The sequence below is a fragment of the Galeopterus variegatus genome, unplaced genomic scaffold, assembly GCF_000696425.1.
Source record: "Galeopterus variegatus unplaced genomic scaffold, G_variegatus-3.0.2 Scaffold12, whole genome shotgun sequence".
NCBI classification, from domain to species: Eukaryota; Metazoa; Chordata; class Mammalia; order Dermoptera; family Cynocephalidae; genus Galeopterus; species Galeopterus variegatus.
This window is the reverse complement of record NW_007726123.1, coordinates 1,386,679-1,406,531: the sequence shown is the minus strand read 5'-3', so window position 1 is coordinate 1,406,531 and position 19,853 is coordinate 1,386,679. Positions and strand designations below refer to the sequence as shown.

At 37.7% G+C, this 19,853-nt stretch overlaps 1 protein-coding gene across 2 annotated transcripts in view; it reads right to left on the bottom strand.

The window, feature by feature from the left end:
• PPIG (peptidylprolyl isomerase G (cyclophilin G)) overlaps positions 1–10,818 on the bottom strand; it is a 41,702-nt gene extending 30,884 nt beyond the window's left edge. Inside the window, exon 1 of one of the 2 annotated variants that reach the window (XM_008591003.1) lies at positions 10,719–10,818. The gene's annotated coding sequence lies outside the window, so the exon portion shown is untranslated. Of the gene's footprint in view, positions 1–10,334; positions 10,355–10,718 lie in introns of those variants that run through there. The other variant, XM_008591061.1, reaches the window with a different exon arrangement.
• Positions 10,819–19,853: the final 9,035 nt, after the last annotated feature.

Genomic DNA, 19,853 nt, shown 5'->3' with positions numbered 1-19,853 from the left:
TCAGCAGCAAAAAAAAAAAAAAAAAAAAACTATTGAAAAAAGTAAAAAAAAAAAAAAAAAAAAAAAGAAAAAGGCAAGGTACAGAAGTGTATATGGTACGCTTTCTTTGTATATTTTTAAAAGAAGCAAGAACAAAGTATCTAAGTATGTATTTTCTTCTCTAATAGGCAATCTGATGGGAGAGGAAGTGGGTAGCTGGGAAGAGGGGTAAGAGGAAGAATTTTTACTGTATAACCTTATATATGTTTTCAATTTTGTACCACGTAAATGTATTATCTATTAAAAATTATTAAGTTGGTTTGGCTCATGAACATTCCAATGTTAACATGCATACTTTTAAAAGAAGCAATTCATAGTATTCCAAAATCCAGGAGTCCAAATAAAAGCTTCACTCCAGTGCAAAATCTCTACAGAGATAAAAGTTAAGAGTTACGCATTTCAGGGCTGTCTTGTTGAACCAGGCAAAGACATTTGGTGATATGCTTCCAAGACTGAAAATATTTTTCTATATTGCACTCTCAATCTTGTTTTCTTTAATAAATCTCTTATAGAAGTATCTACTTCAGGCATTAAATGTTGTCATAAGATTAGCATATTAATACTAAAAAATGTTAGCTAGGACTTCCAACTTTTTAAGATAATATAAATTTAAAATTCATCTATGAGCAATCTAATGTCATGTGGTGTGCAGTTTGAACACTGCACAGCTAAGGAATTACCTGTTCTACTGCCAAAAATTAATAGTGGCTGATTTAGTTCTGTACAGTTTATGTAAAATTTTCATGGTGAAGACATACTCTATGCTCAGGGCCTTGTGTCCAGGAAGATTTTGTCAGTTGTAAATATTTTGTCAGTTCCAAATACAGTTTAGAAGATTCAAAATTAAATTAAATTAAAGTTGTTATAAAAATAATAGAACTGAAAAAAAATTATCAAAGACTACGGATGAGGAAATATTCATATTAGGTGAAAAAAAGCAAGTTAGTAAACAATATTTACTATAAAATCCCAATTCTATGCGTATTAGTATACAAAGAAAAAAACCCAGGATTTACACCAAAATAGTAACAATGATTATGTTTGGGCCATGGGTTTAAGAGTCATTTTAAATTTATATTTGCTTTTCCAGTTTTTTTTTCAACAAACAGATATTAATTTTATACTCAGGAAAATATATTTTTAAAGAAATACTAACCAAATGAGATTTTTTTTTTTGCCTATAAATAGTAAAGATCTTTTAAAAGACAAATTCCCAATACATGTACAAATGGAGAGAAACAGGAATTTGTATTACCAGTGACAGTATACAACTCCTTGGGAAACTTAATAGTACATGAAATTCTTAAGTGTTTATACCTTGAACCAGTAAAATTCAACTACTGGGAATCAATCATAGGGAACTACCCTAAATTTAGAAAGCCTTTATGTATAAAGTTGGTTATCTGGTGCTCTTTTTCAGTAACATGTAATCAGAAGCAACCTATTCACTATTACAAAAAATGGTTAAATTGTGATCTCTGGTTCAACAAAATATCATAGTTATTCACAATGCTTACAAACATTAATAATTTATAAAATGCTCATAAGTTGTTAAAAATAATCAAGATATAAAACAGTATATGCAATATCATTATAATCACGTAAACTACTCAAGCTCAGGGAAAGATTAACAAAAAGAAAAAAATAAGATTGAAAGGAAATAATCATTACTGTATTTTGTTGTGAGACTACAGAGGGCCTTTGACTCACTGTACTTCTTTCCATTTTTCTTTAATAAATATAACTGCTGTTAAAAGGAAAAATTCATAAATGGAAAACGTATATAGACCCTTAGATCATAGTGCACATGTCTGTAAGTGGTTATAATATGTATTTAGATTCTATCACCCAAGGATATGCTTTTCACAGAAATTGATTAAAATTAGTTTTCCTGAAATAAACTAAATATGCTTTAAGTTCAAGAAAGATGAACGATAGCAAATTATTATTAAAATTACTACACAAATCCTTTGAGGATGTAAATGCTCTAATATTAATAGCTAATGAAGAACAATGGTGACACAAAAGATGACTCAAACACTATGTCTCTAACATTACTAAAATGCTACTAATTACTAATCATTAGTAAAAGCCTACTAATTACTAATCAGAAATAGAGCACAATATTTTCTCTATAATTATGATTTCCTGGTATTACTAAATAAACCAGACACAATAAGACAAACATCTGGTCAAGTTTTAATTTTTTCAGGAAGAAGTAAGTAAGTAAGGAAGAACAATGCTAAGAGATACCAAAAATACAATTCAGGAAAAAATTAAGCCCATGCAATTTCAATAAAATAATTCATGGGTTGCCTGAGAATACTAGAATATAACCAAAGCTTTCGGAGTAGTAGTCTGTGGATGATTTGTTTGCTGCAAATTTGTTTAGTCCAAATGAGTTGCAGCTATATTTATAAAATCCAGATCTGAATTTTTCTTGACCCAAAAAAAAAAAAAAAAAAAAATCACCATACTTGGCACTGTGCCCCATTTCTTTATAGTAATCAGTACAGTCTACTCCTATCAGATGAGATATATATGTTGTAGTCTGACCTAGTTCCCACTATTATCTATTGATTGTTATCATTTATTATCTGCCTGACCTCATGCACTTCACCAGCCTGACCCCTTCAGAAATTTGAGTATGTGATACTAAATTTAACCTACTTTTTTCATAATGAAAATACATTTTTTAATAAGATAAATGAAGTCAATAAACTCACTGAAAAAATTAGATCATACAAACATGCACAAAATTTTAACACTTATAGCTACTGCTTTTAATATTTTTACTATATTTATTCTTCTCTTTTTTCTATGCAATTATTAAAATATGTTGTTCTTAATGTTTATCAACAATATCATAGTCACTTTTGTATGGCAATAATAAAGTAGTAAAATTTTATAATATGAAAGGCTAAGATTTATAACTTCTGAAACAAATACATTTCATAAAAATATCAGTGAGGGGTAAACAGTTTGTGTGTAAAAAGTTTAATCGTATAGTTTCATACATAAAATAATTTCCATATTTACCTTAAAATAACATGACTGACAGATGCCAGGAAAAAGAGGACAAGGATCTAGGCAACTAATTATTAAAATATATGGTTAAAAAATATGGGGGGTGGGGTGGGGAATGGCCAGTTAGCTCACTTGGGGAGTGTATTGCTGGTAATACCAAGGTCAAGTGTTCAGATTCCCTTACCGGCCAGCTGCCTTCCTCCCCATCTCCAAAATAAAATACATGGTAAAGGACATGCTATTTGTAATTAGGCAAAAAATAATGCTGTAACTTTATTACATTCAAAGAGTTATTTGGAGTTTCACACAGTATGAGGGCATCAGCATAGCACTGAGTCTGAGTACTGAAGAAGTAGACACTTCTTTTCAACTATTAAGATGCTGAGCAAGTCTTTGCCCCTTCTGATTCCCCTGGTTGACTTCACGTGCGTGCGTGCGTGTGTGCGTGTGTGCGTGTGTGCGTGTGTGCGTGTGTGCGTGTGTGCGTGTGTGCGTGTGTGTGTGTGTGTGTGTGTCTGGCCGGTGGGGAGATCCGAACCCTTGATCTTGGTATTACCAGCACCAGCTCTATCTAGTGAGCTAACCAGACAGCCCTCCTAATTCCTACCTGTCCTTTTAGATTCAACTTAGCCAGAATACACTGAGAACTTCAGGCTAATTCTCCAAAGGTAAAATGATCCTCCTTGTTGAATCTATTATCATAAACTTGTTTGTAAACTCCTCCAACTCAAAATCTTTGTACTTCAACACCAAACACAGTGCTTGGCCCAGGACTACATTATCAAGTACAGACAATGCTACTAATTGAAGCATGAGCAGAACTAGACACACTTCTATTACAACCCAGTGCCTTGCCCTCTATAAGTATTGCTTCTCACATGGGGTATTGCTAATACTGACCTGCAGTCAGTAAATTCTCCAGAGCCTACCAATAACCATCCTCTCAGCCTCCTCCACAATTGAAACAGAACCCATTACCTAGATGGGCCTGGTGGGGCTGCATTCTGTTAAGAAAGTGGGTCTTCCCCTGCCACTGCTTTTCCCCACAGAATCCATTTCTTCAGTTCAGGACCAAGAAACAAAGATGGAATGTGTCATCTACTAATGAAACGAGACATTTTTTTTGGAGGCTGGCCGGTATGGGGATCTGAACCTGTGACCTTGGTGTTATAAGGCTGCACTCTAACCAACTGAGCTAACAGGCCAACCCAGAAGATAACTTTTATACAAGATTTCCACCTCTAAGTGCAATTATATAAGTTAAATTAATTAAAACTATACCATATCTTTAAGATTACTTGCAAGGAAAGCAATTTAACATTTATACCAGATTCATTAGCACACTCCTAATGTAGTTCACACAGATCAAATGAAAAATAAAAATGGACTGCTTCAAAAACATTTGCGTAGAGACAAGGATAGCCCCCTCCACCCAAAAGCAGGCAAGGAACACATCTGGGGTGCTAGGCAGGAGCCAAGGGCAGCCTCCTCCACATGGAAGCAGACAAAGGGCATATCCAGGGTTCTAGGCAGGATCCGAGGGCAGCATCCCCCGCCTGGAAGCAGGCAAAGAGCACACCAAAAAACACTTCCGCACAGATGGCCCACTACAACCACTGCCACAGCCATGGCTACCCCAAAAGCAGCTTGATGCCACAGCAGTAGCCATAGCTACCATACAGGCGGCCCACCAGACACTCAACTGTGCAGATACAAGGAAAGTCACCAGCCAGAGACTGGAAAAAGAAAAGCCCACACTAGAGTAACAGAAGAAGCATCTGCTCTACCAGATGACCAGACATCAACATTGAGGTACAAGAAATATGAAAAATCCAAGAAAATATGAGACCACCAAAAGAATACAGTAATTCTCAAATACCAGAGTCTTTAGGGCAGGAAACCCTTGAAATGACTGAAAAGGAATTCCAAGCAACAATCTTAAGGAAACTCCTTAAGATAAGAGAAGACTCAGTTAGACAACATAATGAAAAGAGAAAAATAAATCCAGGATATGAAGGAAGAAATTTACAAGAGATTAATACCTTAAAAAAGAACATAGCAGAACTCATGGAACTGAAAGATTCACTCAATTAAATAAAAAACACAACTGAGAGCTTAAGCAGCAGGCAAGAACAAGCAGAAGAAAGAATTTCTGATCTTGAATATATCTTTTTGAAATAATCCAGGTGAACAAAAAAAAAAAAAAGAAAAAAGGATTTTAAAAAATGAAGAAAATCTAAGAAAGCTAGCAGACCACCTTAGCCCACAAACATTTGAATCGCGGGTGTTCCAGAAGGGGAGGTGAAAGGAAAAGTCACAGAAAACCTATTCAATGGAATAATAACGAAAAAACTTCCCTGGTATAGGGAGAGACATGGACCTTCAGATCCAGGAGGCTCAAAGATCCCCAAACAGATTCAACCCCAAAAGATCCTCTCTAAGACACATTATAGTCAAAACTGGCAAGCTCAAAGACAAAGAGAGAATCTTAAAAGAAGCAAGAGAAAAGAATCAAGCCACCTATAAGGGAGCCCCTATCAGGCTAACAGCAGACTTCTCAACAGAAACTCAACAGGCCAGAAGAAAATGAGGGAGATATAATGTATTTTCCAGACAGACAAAAATTGTGGGAGTTCACCATCACATGATCAGCCCTGCAAGAAATCCTCAACAGAGTCCTGCATCTGGAATCTGAAAAACGATGACCTCTACCATGAATGTGTAGGAAAGAACAAAATCCACTGGTAGGACAAAAATGCAAATGAGAAAGAAAAACTAAATCTTACCACCAAAAAACCATAACGACAATGGAACAAAAAGCAAACAAACTCTCAGTCTCTTTGGAAGATTATAGGGAAACAATTGATTTTTCATAAAGAGGGAATAAAATAATTAGAATATGGTATTTTGCAAACCCCTATTGAAATAATGGATCTAGCAAATGATCTTCAATGACAGCTAACATCACAGAGAAATGGTCAGACATAATGTGCCTCCTGCAGTAAGAACATATACTTCTGAACCAAATCTAACCTAAATGAGATGAAGCCTCTGGGTCCAACAACAATCATCAGGAAATGCATGGGATGGAAGAACATGTTAAATGACAACTACTAGGACAGAGCCAGCAAATCCAGACCTTGGAAAACATTACGGAAAGGGGGAAACTATTAGATGAAGGGGGAACCTATAAATTAAAAAAAACTTGAGACAGCTGACATAGCATCCAAAGCAACAGCAGAACTTGTTTGGATCCCGATGTAAATGAATCAATTGTAAGAAAGAGGGAGGGGGAGAGAATTGGAGAAATCTAAACATGTTTAATGTTTGATTTTATTAAGGAATTATTATTGATAAATTATTATTGATAATTATTATTGATATTATTTTAAAATGTGAAAAAAATTGAGTAAAAAAATAGTTCTCAGGCTTTCATAAAGATCTACACCTATGAAAACATGAGTTACATAATGTGTTTAAGGTGTTACATTAAAAAGAAGTGCCACTGGTTGGCTACCTAAAAAGAACTCAAACTTTAATTTATACTAAATTTCAATATCTCTAATTCATTAATCTTGAAAGCAAGATAGTGTCATCTCCATTCCTCAGCTATGAAAACTGAGGATCCACTAATGTAAGCAAATTATCCATGCCACACTCTGCAAAACTACTGATTTTGACCTAGGAGTGCCTATTTCTTAATATGGGTAAATGTTATTTAGAAGTGTTTTGCTAAATCTCCAAATATTATATTTTTATATTATAAATTATATTATATTTATATTATAAATCTCCAAATATATTATTATATTATATTTTCCAGCTATCTATTCGTGATTTTTAGTTTAATTCGGTTGTGGCCTGACAGCATTCATTGTATGGTTTCTATTCTTTGGAATTTGTTAAGATGTGTTTTAAGGCCCAGAAAGTAGTCAATGTTTCATGTGAGTTTGAAAAGAACGTATATTCTGCCTTTGCTGCATGAAGAGTTGTATAAATGTCAATAAGATCCAGTTGATGGTTCTGTTCAGTTCAACTACGTCCTTACTGATATTGTGCTTGCTGAATCTGTCAATTACTGAAAAAGGGGTATTAAAGTCTCCAACTATAATAGTAAAAAAGATAAAATAAAATGAACGTTGAGTAGCAAAAAATATATATATATACATATATATATATTTATTTATTGGAGTACATTTACGAATGCCAGATTGCTAATGAATTAAGTAAAAACAAGCTAACATTCTTAGGTGAGCATCAGGGAAGACAAATATGCTCTTCCATACAGTGCCCCTTCCCTTAGCGTTTCTAAGTCAGCAACATCCCTTAGTGTTTCTATGTCAGAGACACAAACCAGTCGGACACAAGCTACAGGGCTGGTACCAACATGATTAGCAGTGTAGGAACTTCTGAAATTCTTAAATCCACTAGAAAACTCAGAAAATCTGTACTGTTATCAAATTCAGTGATAAATAAGGATGTTATACACTTATTATACATACATTCAATCTGAGAGACAAAAAAATATAATACAACTATGTTAGTACCAAAACACAAAAGCAAATACTAATTGGGAAATCTCTGCTAATACTTTTAATGTTATACCTCCAATTATCTGAGTTCTTATAATGATAAATTTATCTGTCTTCAGAGATATACCTACCTATTCTAGCCCCATGTTATTACTCAATCCATTTCCTACATATTAGAAATGTAGGCTTCTAATTTTTAAAGAAAATTAGACTTTTGGAGTCTGAAGGAACCTCAAGAGATCCTCTGGCACAATCTTCTCATTTTATAGATCAAGAACAAGAGGACTAGAGAACTAAAGTGATTGGATCAAGGTCTCAAATGGAAAAAAAGCAAGAATTCTGATTTAGAGTCTCTACAACTTCACTATAAAAATGAGCTTGTTCACAAATGGCTTATTTTACTTTCCCCCATATGACCATAATGCGATGGTTTAATTATGAATAAACCTTAGCTAAAATATATATATAATTAGCAGCTTAATATATAAACAAGTGTTTCATTCATTTAAAAAAATCAATGAGTTAAGGAATCATTCATGTCTTTAAAATAATCATTTTAATATCAAAAATTGATGTTTACATTTATAAGTAAGTACTATATAGTTCAATTTCAATACGAAGTTTGTGATCATTTTAAGCCAACACTCTAAAACAAAGTACAATGTTTTCCTGCCTGGAGCTAAAAGTACAAAGTCCCAATTACAGCAGTTTTCTCTGAATATTTCTAATACTGCCTATAGTAAATTTCAACATGCAAGTTTTGCCCTACAGAAGTAAAAATGCAGAGTTCTTATGGCTACCATACATGCATTAAATAAGGAAAAAAATCATTGACACTTAAAATGAAAACTGCAGTTTAGTGCTAATATTAAAAGCAAAAACCACAATATAGCAGATTTATAGCAAACTCTTCAAAACGCTTGAATTATCTATGGATTCCTACTGCAATTAAGACACCTTAGTACATTAGGATATTTAAGACAGACAATATGTTATAATTTTGTTGAAATACCCTATTTGTAAAGTAATAAGCGAAAACAATCAACATGTATTTCTAAAAGGAGCAACTATTTAAAGAAGTAATTGCAGATTGTGTCATAACAAAATGGAACTAGTTCATCCATCTATTATGAATGGCTACCAATTTCCTTTTACAAAAAGAATGGATGCTGCCTGACAGAAAATCTAATTTACAATATGCAAATTATCAAAAGGACAAAAACTTTATGTAGAAGTTACCAGTACTGCAAGACCACAATAACAATCACCAAAAAATAAAGGCCTTAGGGCTGGTGCATTAGCTCAGTTAGAACATGGTGCTCCTAACACCAAGGTCCAGGTTTGATCCGTCTATGGGCCAGCAGCCAAATAAATAAATACATATATAAATAAATAAACGCCTTTAAGTCAAAATAAATGTAATGAACATTCTTCACCTCACTCATAGAACCGATGAGTTGTCACTGAAATGCTATTTTACACACAATTTTAACAAACTTGAGCATTTATATTTTAAGCCCACAGCTGTGACAACTGGAAGTCAGATGTCAATATTTTGCAGATGAAGAAACTGAGGCTCAGAAAGACGACTGGGCTAGAAAATCCAAATTTTCTAACCTAGTAAGTTTGCATACTTGTACACTCCTGACAGCAGGGGAAGGCAACCCTGACAACTGCCTGCAGAGAAAACAAAAAGCTTTAAGAAACACACACACACACACACACACACACACACCAATTCAAAAGTGCAGGATCCTACAAGACAAGACTACAGAATCTCAGGGCATCAATAATCCTGAATTACAAAGAAATCATTAAACAATCTACAATGAACTCTGTTTAAGACAGAGAAGCATGAAATTTGTTACAGAAATAATCCCAGCCCAAACGGTCAAAATCAAAAAGGGGGAGTACTAAGGCAGGTAAATTTTCAGGTATATTAAAAAAACATGAAAGAGAGAAGCAATCATTGTAGATATCTGTACTTTCCCTGGATCTTATGGCACAATTTAAAAACTTATAAAATTTCTCCTCCCAATCCTCTACCCATCATTGGTATTAACTAGCATTTACTAGTCAAACTCCTTTACCAAATGGTAACATACAGACACATTATTCACCTTTCTGGTTTTAGCTACTGAGTTAATATTGGACCCCCAAATTTCAGAAACATCTAATTGTTCCTCGGACATATTTGTTGTGATCACTACTGCTAAAATTTGGTACGGAACAGAAAGTACTGTTGAGGGAAGAAATTAAAGTCAATGCACAAAATGGTGCTTTTATAACATTTCCAAAACGACTGGGCATTCTCCCTGCTGAAAAACTTTGACTTTGCTCCTTAAAAGGCTAAAGATGGGTCAAATCAACACACTTCCTTTTAAAGGGTATGGAGCTCAAAAACCATCACCTTCCTCCTACAGAGTAGTTATCTCCTCCTAAAAGACCTACGTAGCTCACAGCTCCTCGGAAACGTGAGAGAACTTCGCGAGAACTCAGGTTTGAGTTTTAGGCTCTGCTTAATAAAGTGGTCTGTACCACTTAATTATGCACGACAGCCGCTGTCCAGTGAAAGGAAAAGGTCGGAGTAGGAGGAATGCTTGTTTTCAATTTTATTCCCTGTGCTTCAGGCTCTTCGCCCGCCACTCTGCAACTCTAACCTGACAGGACATCGGGTTGCGCCTCCCCCTTCCGCAGCAACCCTCCCACCTACCCCGCAGTACTGCTCAATCTTACGATTTTGAAGCATCAAAATCAACCCAGCTCCCTAGAGTTCAGGCCGCCGTCGCTGCCGCCATATTACAGCTTGTGCGGCAAAATGCGTCAGGGAGGGAGGTGTGCGCCCGAGTGAGGAGGGCGGGGGCTGGCACAAGAGCCGTTTCACAGGCCCCGAAGGCTCGGCTGAAAGCCTTCTCCAGCTGCACAGCTGCAATGCCACCGCCGCAGTCCTCAGGGGCCCCCTCTGGGCCCAAGAAGCCCCGATACCTTGAGAGGAAGACGGCTAACCCGGCCTGGCCTGCCGCGCCAGCTCCGCCCCTCTCCCCGGACCGTTCCCGCTCTTGTACCATGGAACTGCTGCAAATGACGACACTAAAACAACACGAGCATCGCGCCACTTACCTGCACTAGTAGAGTTTCCTCTTCCTTGGGTCCAATCGTCTAAAGCGCTTCAAATCTACCCGCCAGAAAAGGCGCTAAAGCCCACTAACCGCCTCCCTCCCCCACAGCCCAGACCCGGCGTGGAGGGAAAGCGGCGCGCCGGAAGTGCGTCACGGATTGGTTGACGACATCTCCAGGCGTTCCTTCTGTTGCGTCATCACGCCCTCCCTGGAATTCTAGAATTTTGGTTCCTTTTAAGTACCTGGTTTACAGGTAACGTATTACTTTACATGTGAGTTGATTGGGAACGTTTGTAACCGTCGGAATACCGTATCACTCGTAAAATAAAGTGCTGCATTTAATAAACATTTATTTTTCCATTCCAGGGTTTCGGGAAGGAAGCCCTACCTTCAGCGAGCGTACAGTTAATGCTAGGATACAAGTTTTAAAATGCAGTAATTAACCAAGAGGAGGAAATTACAAAGGGCATTAAAGTTCCTTGTTGTTGTTTGTCTACTTTTTTGGCGGCTGGCCAGTAAGGAGATCCGAACCCTTGACCTTTGTGTAACACCGCGCTCTAACCAACTGAGTTAATCGGCCGGCCCTATTTGTTGTTTTTTAAAATTCTCTCAGCAACTCCGTGATATGGGTTATTATCCTTGTTTTACAGATGAAGAAATTGAGGCTCAGGAAGAATAAGTGCCTCTCGCTCAAACACACTGTTGGTAAATAACAAAGCAAGTCTTTTAATTCCAAATCCAGTGCTCTCTAGGGAAAATGTGACATATATTGTTATTCAATTATTTTAAGGATTCAGAGCCCCAATTTGAACCAGCTTAGGTAGAAAGGGGAATGTATTGCTTCATGAAACAAAAGTGATGGACAGTGGTAGTTTTAAAATATGTCCACAAATTCTTTTATATGACTTGCTTCTACTCAGTAGAATAAGGCAGAAGTGACAGTGTGTAATTTCGGAGACTAGGTCATAAAAGGCACTTTGATTTCCTCTTTCTTCCGTCTCTTGGATGACTCACTCTGGGGTAAGTTAGCGCCCATGTCATGAGGATTCCTGAGAATAGCCAGAGAGGAAATGAGACTTCTTGCCAAAAGCCATGTGAGTGAGCCACCTTGGAAGCAGATCCGCCAGACCCAATTAAGGATTCAGGTGACTGCAGATCCTGTTGACATCTGATTGCAATCAAATGAGAAATTGTGAGCCAGAACCACTCGGCTAAGTACTTCCTAATTTCTGACCCACAGAAACTGGAATAATAAATATTGTTTTAAGCCAGTAAGTTTTGGGATAATTTGTTACACAGCAATGGATAAACAATACAGAAAAGAAAGAGTACACTGGATAACTATCTTGTCTAATTCTCTCTCTCTCTCTCTTTATATATATATATATTGCAATATATATATTGCAGCTGGCTGAACCCATGACCTTGGTGTTAAAAGGCTGTGCTCTAACCAACTGAGCTAACCATACAGCCCTACTTATCTCTATTTATTGGCTTTATTTTCTAGACTGGTTTCTCCAAGAAGTGACTTCACATCTTAAGAACCTGAGCCTCGGCTGGTTCCAATTGCCAGAGAAGTCTTTGATTAGCACAGCAGTGACAGCCACAAAACTTGTGCTCCCCCTTACATAGCAAGGGATGTCACTGGGAAATGTCTCTCCTGCTAAGAACTACATTTTCTAGTTCCCCCCTTGCATCTAGGTAAGGATATGTGAATATTTTTTATCAGTGGAAAGTGAGTGGAAATGATTTGTACTACATCCAAGCCAAAATGTTTATCAAGTACTGTGCCTTTTCCATGCCCTCTTCCTGTTTTCGTTAGCTGGATCCAGAGGGTTTTAAGGCCATGCAGACTTACGGAAGAAACCTAGTTCCCTGAATCTCTGTGTGTTGAAAAGTCCTCCGCTGACCAGAGACATGGACATTGGAATTTGGCATGACTGAGAAGTCGAATGTCATGGGTTAAACCACTGATGTTTGGCTTTATTCATTATAGTTGATAGCAGTATTTATCTGTAATGGTTAACCGTAGGTGTCAACTTGATTAGATTAAGAAATACTAAGAAACCTGGTAAAGCAAGCTTTTTGGATGTGTCTATGAGGGTGCTTCCAGAAGACAGTAGCATGTGGGCCTGAGTGGACTAGGTGGGAAAGATCTGCCCTCAACATGGGTGGGCACAGTCCAATACACTGGGGGCCCAGAGAGAACAAAAATGGAGGAAAAGGTTTAAAATTTAGTAATTTGCCCAATCCCTTTCAATCTCATTCCCTGAGGTATCCAGTGATACTTGTCTATTCCTATACTAGCATTAAAAACCCTTATTTAACATCCCTCCCTTCCTCCTTCCCTTCTTCCTGCAACAAAAAATGAAATCACACCACACATATTAATCTGAAATTTGCTTTTGTTTGCATAAAAATATATTACAGATATATAAATTTTATATAATTTTTATATAATTATATATATTTTTTCATGGCTGGTCAGTATGGTAATTTTTTTGATATCTATATACCATTTCATAGTATGGTTATACCATAATTTATCCAGCCATTCTTCTGTGTGACATTTTAGTTATTTTGAGTTTTCGTTAATACGAAAATGCTGCAATAAAGATACTTTTACATATATCCTTATGTATTGATGCTTATAAATCTTCAGGAAAGATAGCCAGAAGTAAGATTATTGAGTCACATACACTTTTAATTGTGACATATAGTGCTAGATTAGCATCCCGAAAGGTTGTAGAACTAAAAGATTGTATGAGAGTGGTTATTTGTGTCCATGGAGTTTGTTTTCAGTCTTTTTAGTTTTTGCCAATTGAATGGGTGAAAGAATGGTATTGTCTTATATTGCAATTTCCTGACTACCAGTGAGGTTGGGCATTTTTTATTGAATTCTTTGTCTTTTTTCACATTGTAGTAAAATATACATAACACAATTTACTCCATTAACCATTTTTAAGTGTATAGTTCAGCAGTGTTAAGCACATTCACATCGTTATATAATCAATCTCCAGAACTCTTTTCTTTCTTTCTTTTTTTTTTCTTTTTTGTGGTTGGCTGGTAAGGAGACCCAAACCCTTGACCTTGGTGTTATCAACACCACGCTCTAACCAGCTGAGCTAACTGACCAGCCCCCCAGAACTCTTTTCATCTGGCAAAATTGCAACTCATTAAACAACTCTTCATTACTCCCTCTGCCAGCCCCTGACAACTACCATTCCACTTTCTGTCTCTATCAACTGACTACTCTGGGAACTTCTTGGAAGTGGAACCATTCATTATTTGTCTTTTTTTGTGACTGGCTTATTTAGGGTAATGTCTTCAAGATTCATTCATGTTGAAGGGCTGGCTGGTTAGCTCAGTTGGTTAGAGCATGGTGCTAACACCAAGATCTAGGTTTCCACCCCTGTACTGGCCAGCCATTAAAAAAAAAAAAAAAGATTCATTCACGTTGCAACATGTGTCAGAATTTCCTTCCTTTATAAGGCTGAATAATATTCCATTGTATGTATATGTCATATTTTGTTTATCCATTCATCTGTCCACAGATACTTGAATTTCATCTACTTTTTGGCTAATGTGAATACTGCTGTGAACATTGGTGTACAAATATCTCTTTGAGTCCCTGCTTTCAATCCTTTTGAAGATGTACCCAGAAGTAAAATTGCTACATCTCATGATAATTCTATGTTTAATTTTTTTGAGGAACTACCCACCACCATTATTTTTTACATTGCCATCAGCAGTACACAGGAGTTCCACTTTCTCTGTGTTCTTGTCAACACTTATGTTTTGTTGGGTTTTTTTTTTAATAGACGTATGTGAAATAGTATCTCATTGTGATTTTGATTTGCATGAGCATCTATTCATGTGCCCATGGCCATCTGTGTATCTTCTTAAAAGTAATGTCTATTCAAGTACTTTGACCATTTTTGGAATTAAGTTGTTTTTTGTTGTTGTTGTTGTTGAATTGTAGAAGTTCTTTATATATTCTAGTTTTTTTGTTTGTTTTTTTTAAAAGATGACTGGTAAGGGGATCTTAACCCTTGACTTGGTGTTGTCAGCACCACGCTCACCCAGTGAGCTAACCGGCCATCCCTATAGGGGATCTGAACACGGGGCCCTGGTGTTATCAGCACCGCACTCTCCCGAGTGAGCCACGGGCTGGCCCCAATATATTCTAGATGTTAATCCCTTATCAGATATATGATTTGCAAACATTTCTCCCATTCTATGGGTTGCCATTTCACTCTGTTGATAGTGTCCTTTGATGCATAAACATTTTTAACTTTGTTGAAGTCCAGTTTATCTATTTTTCCCTGTTGTTGCCTGTGCTCTTGGTATTACATCCAACAAATACACATTCTTTTGTTTGTTTGTTTGTTTTACTGGCAAAATTATTCCAGGAGAAAAAGGGTTCAAACTAATTTGGGAGGTAAATAAAAAAGCAAACTCTAATGTTTGGGAAATTGATCTAATGTTCATAACTAAACTTCAATGTTATTTCAAACTAATATGACTCTTACAGCTAAATCATACTGTGTTCCTGTTGGACGTAAGCAATCTCTCAGAAAATCAAGATCAGACCAAGTCACTGCAACACAAAATACCAAATATTCCCCTCTCACTAAATGAGTATATGTTACTGCTTTACCAATTACAGGTTTATATCCACTTTAGTCTGCCTTCCTTATAGTTAAGATTTATTAAGATGCCCAACCATAGAATTACCCTGCTTCCTGACAACACCCAAGATAGAGTAAACCTCTTCATCCTTAGATCTTCCCCAAAATAACCCAATCAAAGCACAAATCCTTCAATAGTTTCTTTCTAACACTCTTTTACTGAGCTGCCCCATGGTTCCCTACCTTGTACATTCTCCCTTGCTGCAACAATCAACAAATAATGAACCTAACTTATTCTGTTGCAGGTTCCAGATGGTCTGTAGTGGATTGAATTATGTCCCCCCAAAACTCGATGAGGCTTAAGTTGTGTCCCCCAAGTTTTATGTATTAGAAACTTAGTCCTCACTTTGACTGTTAAGAGGGTGGGAAGTCCTATTCTGGTAATCGAAGGGTGGAGCCTTAAAGAGGTGATTGGATTGTAGGACCATGCAGTAGTGAATGGATTAAAAATGGTCGTCAGGGGCATGGTTCTGAAGGCTTTAAAAGAAGAGAGTCTGTCTGTCTCTCTCTGCTCTCTCTGCTTCCACGTCTTGCAGTGTGAACCCCCTGGGTCACCATCGACACCACCAGATGGACTTTGGACTTCCCAGCCTCAGAAACTGTAAGCAATAAATTTCATTTTCTTTATAAATCACCCAGTTCCAGGTATTTTGTTATAGGCAATAGGAACGGACTAATACCTGGTCTTTGGCTAAAGAGCAGTGACATTCACTAAAGAGAATTTTTCTTTTTTCTTTTTTTGCATCTAGCCAGTAATGGGATCCAAACCCTTTACCTTGGTGTTACCCCCACCACACTCTACCCAACTGAACTAAGCTAAGGGGAAATTAAGAGCCGCCTTCTAACTACTTGTTAGCTCTGATGCATCTTGATGGTGTTGAGGATTTAAATCGTAAGCTAACATAAAATTTAATGGTGGCTCTGGGTTTAAATTATTATTTTAGTTTTATTCTAAGGTATGATTTGTATACAATGTGTATATTATGAATGCCATAGATGGTAAGTTAAGAAAAAAGTCACTAATAGTAACTAAACAAAAAGGGTTTCTTTACCCAGCTAGATTCCAAAGGAAGGCTAGCTGCTGGCATTTGTTCCTTAGGCCATTCTCCTTACAATTCCACAAATAGGTGAAAAGAAAACAGCCCCCAAACAGTGAAGAAACTGTGCTGGCACTATCAGGTAGGCCTAGTATAGGCAGCATTTGGTCTGGCACTCACAATTTGGCCTTGGTCTTCTCTGATATAAAAATTTCACAGACCACCAACATAAGACAAGGTCACGGTCTTAGTTGAGGCTGCTATAATAAAATACCATAAACTGGGTGGCTTATAAACAATAGACATTTATTTATCATAGTTCTGGAGGCAGGAAGCCTGATATCGGTGCCAGCATGGTTAGGTTCTGGTGAGGGGCCTCTTCTGGGTTGCAGACTACCAACTTCTTGTAGTATCCTCACATGCAGAGAGCAAGAGTGGAAGCAAGCTCTTGTTTGAGCACTAATCCCACTCATGAGGGCACACCCCAAAGGCCTCTCCTCCTAATACCATTACATGGAACGGGGTAGGGTTTCACATATGAATTTGGGAGAGACACATTCAGTTCAAAACAGCCAGTCTCTGTGATGGATCAAGATAAAAACATGACCATTCCATAATTATGTTTGAACTCAGACAAAAACAAGAACATTGTCCAAACCATAAAAATGACCACACATTGGCCTATCCTTTCTAATATGAGTGACTGCTGCTGCTTATGTTTCCTAAGTAAGAGAGTTTATTTTTATAACAGTTTTAGGTTTATAGAGAAATTGAGCAGAAAGTACAGATAGTTCCGTTACTATCCTACACCTCCCCCTCAACACATAGTTTCTCCTATTAATATGTTACATTAGTGTGGTACATTTGCCACAGTTATGAACAAATATTGATCTATTATTATTAATTCAAGATTTACATTAGGGTTCCCTCTTTCTGTTAACAGTTCTGTGGGTTTTACCAAATGCATAATGTCATGTATTAACCATTACACTATCAAACAAAATAGTTTTGCTGCCCTAAAAATCCTCCACGCTCCACCTATTCATCCCTCCCTCCCCCCCTCCTCCCCAGAAACCCTGGTAACCCCTGTTTTTTTCCATTACCTCAAACATTTATCATTTCTTTGTGTCGGGAGCATTCAAAATATTCTCTTTTTCATTGAATTTTGTGCAGACATTCAATCCACAACAGAGGCCATGGTAGGACTTTGGCTTCTACTCAAGGAGATGGGTAGTCACTGGAGAGTTTTGAGCACAGAAGAGACCTGATCACCCTGGTTGTGGCAGAAGAGTCTGGAGGGAGACCAAGGAAAACGTCTTTGAGAAGGAGAGAAGAGGCACGCAGAGCGGGCAGCCGTCCAGCGGGGGAGGTGTAAGCTCCGCAGAGACCACACCACTGCCATGCGATCCAGCAAACCAGCCTAGTGTGTAAGGAACAGAGAGACATCCAGCAGGGTAGGCAGAAGCTCTGTAGAGACCACACGTCCTGTGCAGCCGCCACACGATCCAGCAGGTAGGCTTCACCACCGCCACCCAGCCCCATCCCAAGCCCAGCCCAGTGCGCATGGAGCACGGAGACGTCCAGAAAGGGAAGTGGAAGCTCCACAGAGACCACACACTCCACAGTGCCTCCGTGCATCCCAGCAGCCGGGCCCAGTGCACACGGAACAGAGAGATGTCCAGGAGGGGAGGGGGAAGATCGACAGAGACCACACATCCTGCGGTACCACCCCGTGACCCAGCAGCCCGGGTGAGTCCATGCTGACCAGAGAGGTGGCTCCCCAGAGAGGCCCAAGACCCAAGGCAACCACACATGCAAGGCACTAGTGGCCAACTGAGCAGACACTGAGGTAGCCATACCAAATTGGTAACCCCAGCAACTTCTTAGACAATAGTGTCAAACCTGTGGACTGTGAAACCCCCTGCCAAAATGACTAAACATCAAAGGAAAGATACCAGAAATATGAAAAATCAAGAAAGCACACCACCAAAGGGTAATAACTCTCAAGCTCTAGATCCTATAGAACAAGAACCCTTGAAATGTCTGACAAGGAATTTCGGGTGATAATTCTAAGGAAACTGAAAGAGATACATGAAAACTCAGCTAGACAACATGATGAAATGAGGAAAAATAAACAACCTGAAAGAAGAAATGTACAAAGAAGTCAATGCCCTGAAAAAGAATGTAGCAGAGCGTGCCGATGTGAAGAATTCATTCAGCGAAATAAAAAACACAATGGAGAGTTTAACCAGCAGGCTTGCAGAAGTTGAAGAGAGAACCTCTGAACTTGAAGATGGGCTGTTTGAAATAAGGTAAGCAGACAAAAAAAAAGAAAAAAGGATCAAAGGCATTGAAGAAAATCTGAGAGAGATATCAGACAACCTTAAGTGCTCAAATATCTGAGTCACGGGTATTCCAGAAGGGGAGGAAAACGGAAATTGCATTGAAAACATATTCAACAAAATAGTGGCAGAAAACTTCCCAACTATAGGAAAAATCACAGATCTTCAAACCAGGAAGCTCAAAGATCTCCAAACGTATTCAACCGAAAAAGGCCTTCTCCAAGACATGTTATAGTCAAATTGGCAAAACTCAGAGACAAAAAGAGAATCTTAAAAGCTGCAAGAGAGAAGCGTCAAATCACCTATAAGGGAGCCCCAATCAGGCTAATACCAGACTTTTCATCACAAACCGTAAAAGCTAGAAAGGAATGGGATGATATATTCAAAATACTAAAAAACAAAGATTGCCAGCCAAAAATACTCTACCCAGCAAGGCTATCCTTCTAAAATGAAGGGCAAATAGTATATTTCTCAGACAAACAAAAACTGCAGGAGTTCACTACCACACGACCACCCTTACAAGAAATCCTCAAGGGAGTACTGGGTTTGGTTCCTGAAAAATAACTACCACCGCCATAAAAACCCAAGAAAAATCAAAACCCACTAGTATAATAAAAATGGCATTCATGAAGAGAAAACAAACAAACAAAAACGCTATCTACAACCTAAGCAGCCAACAAACACAGAACCCAAACAGTAAATCAGAAAGCAAGGAACAAAAGATACCTAAGACAACCAAATAACAATAAAATGTTAGGAATAAAGCAACACCTTTCAATAACAACTCTTAATGTAAAAGGCTTAAATTCCCAATCAAAAGACACAGACTGGCTGACTGGATTAAAAAGGAGGATCCAACTATATGCTGCCTACAAGAGACCCAACTCACCCATAAAAATTCACAAAGACTTAGAGTGAAAGGATGGAAAAAGATTTACCATGCAAACAGAAAGAAAAACGAGCTGGAGTAGCTATTCTCGTATCGGACAAAATAGACTTTAAACTAAAAACCATAAAAAGAGACAATGAGGGACACTACTTAATGATAAAAGGACTGATCCATTAA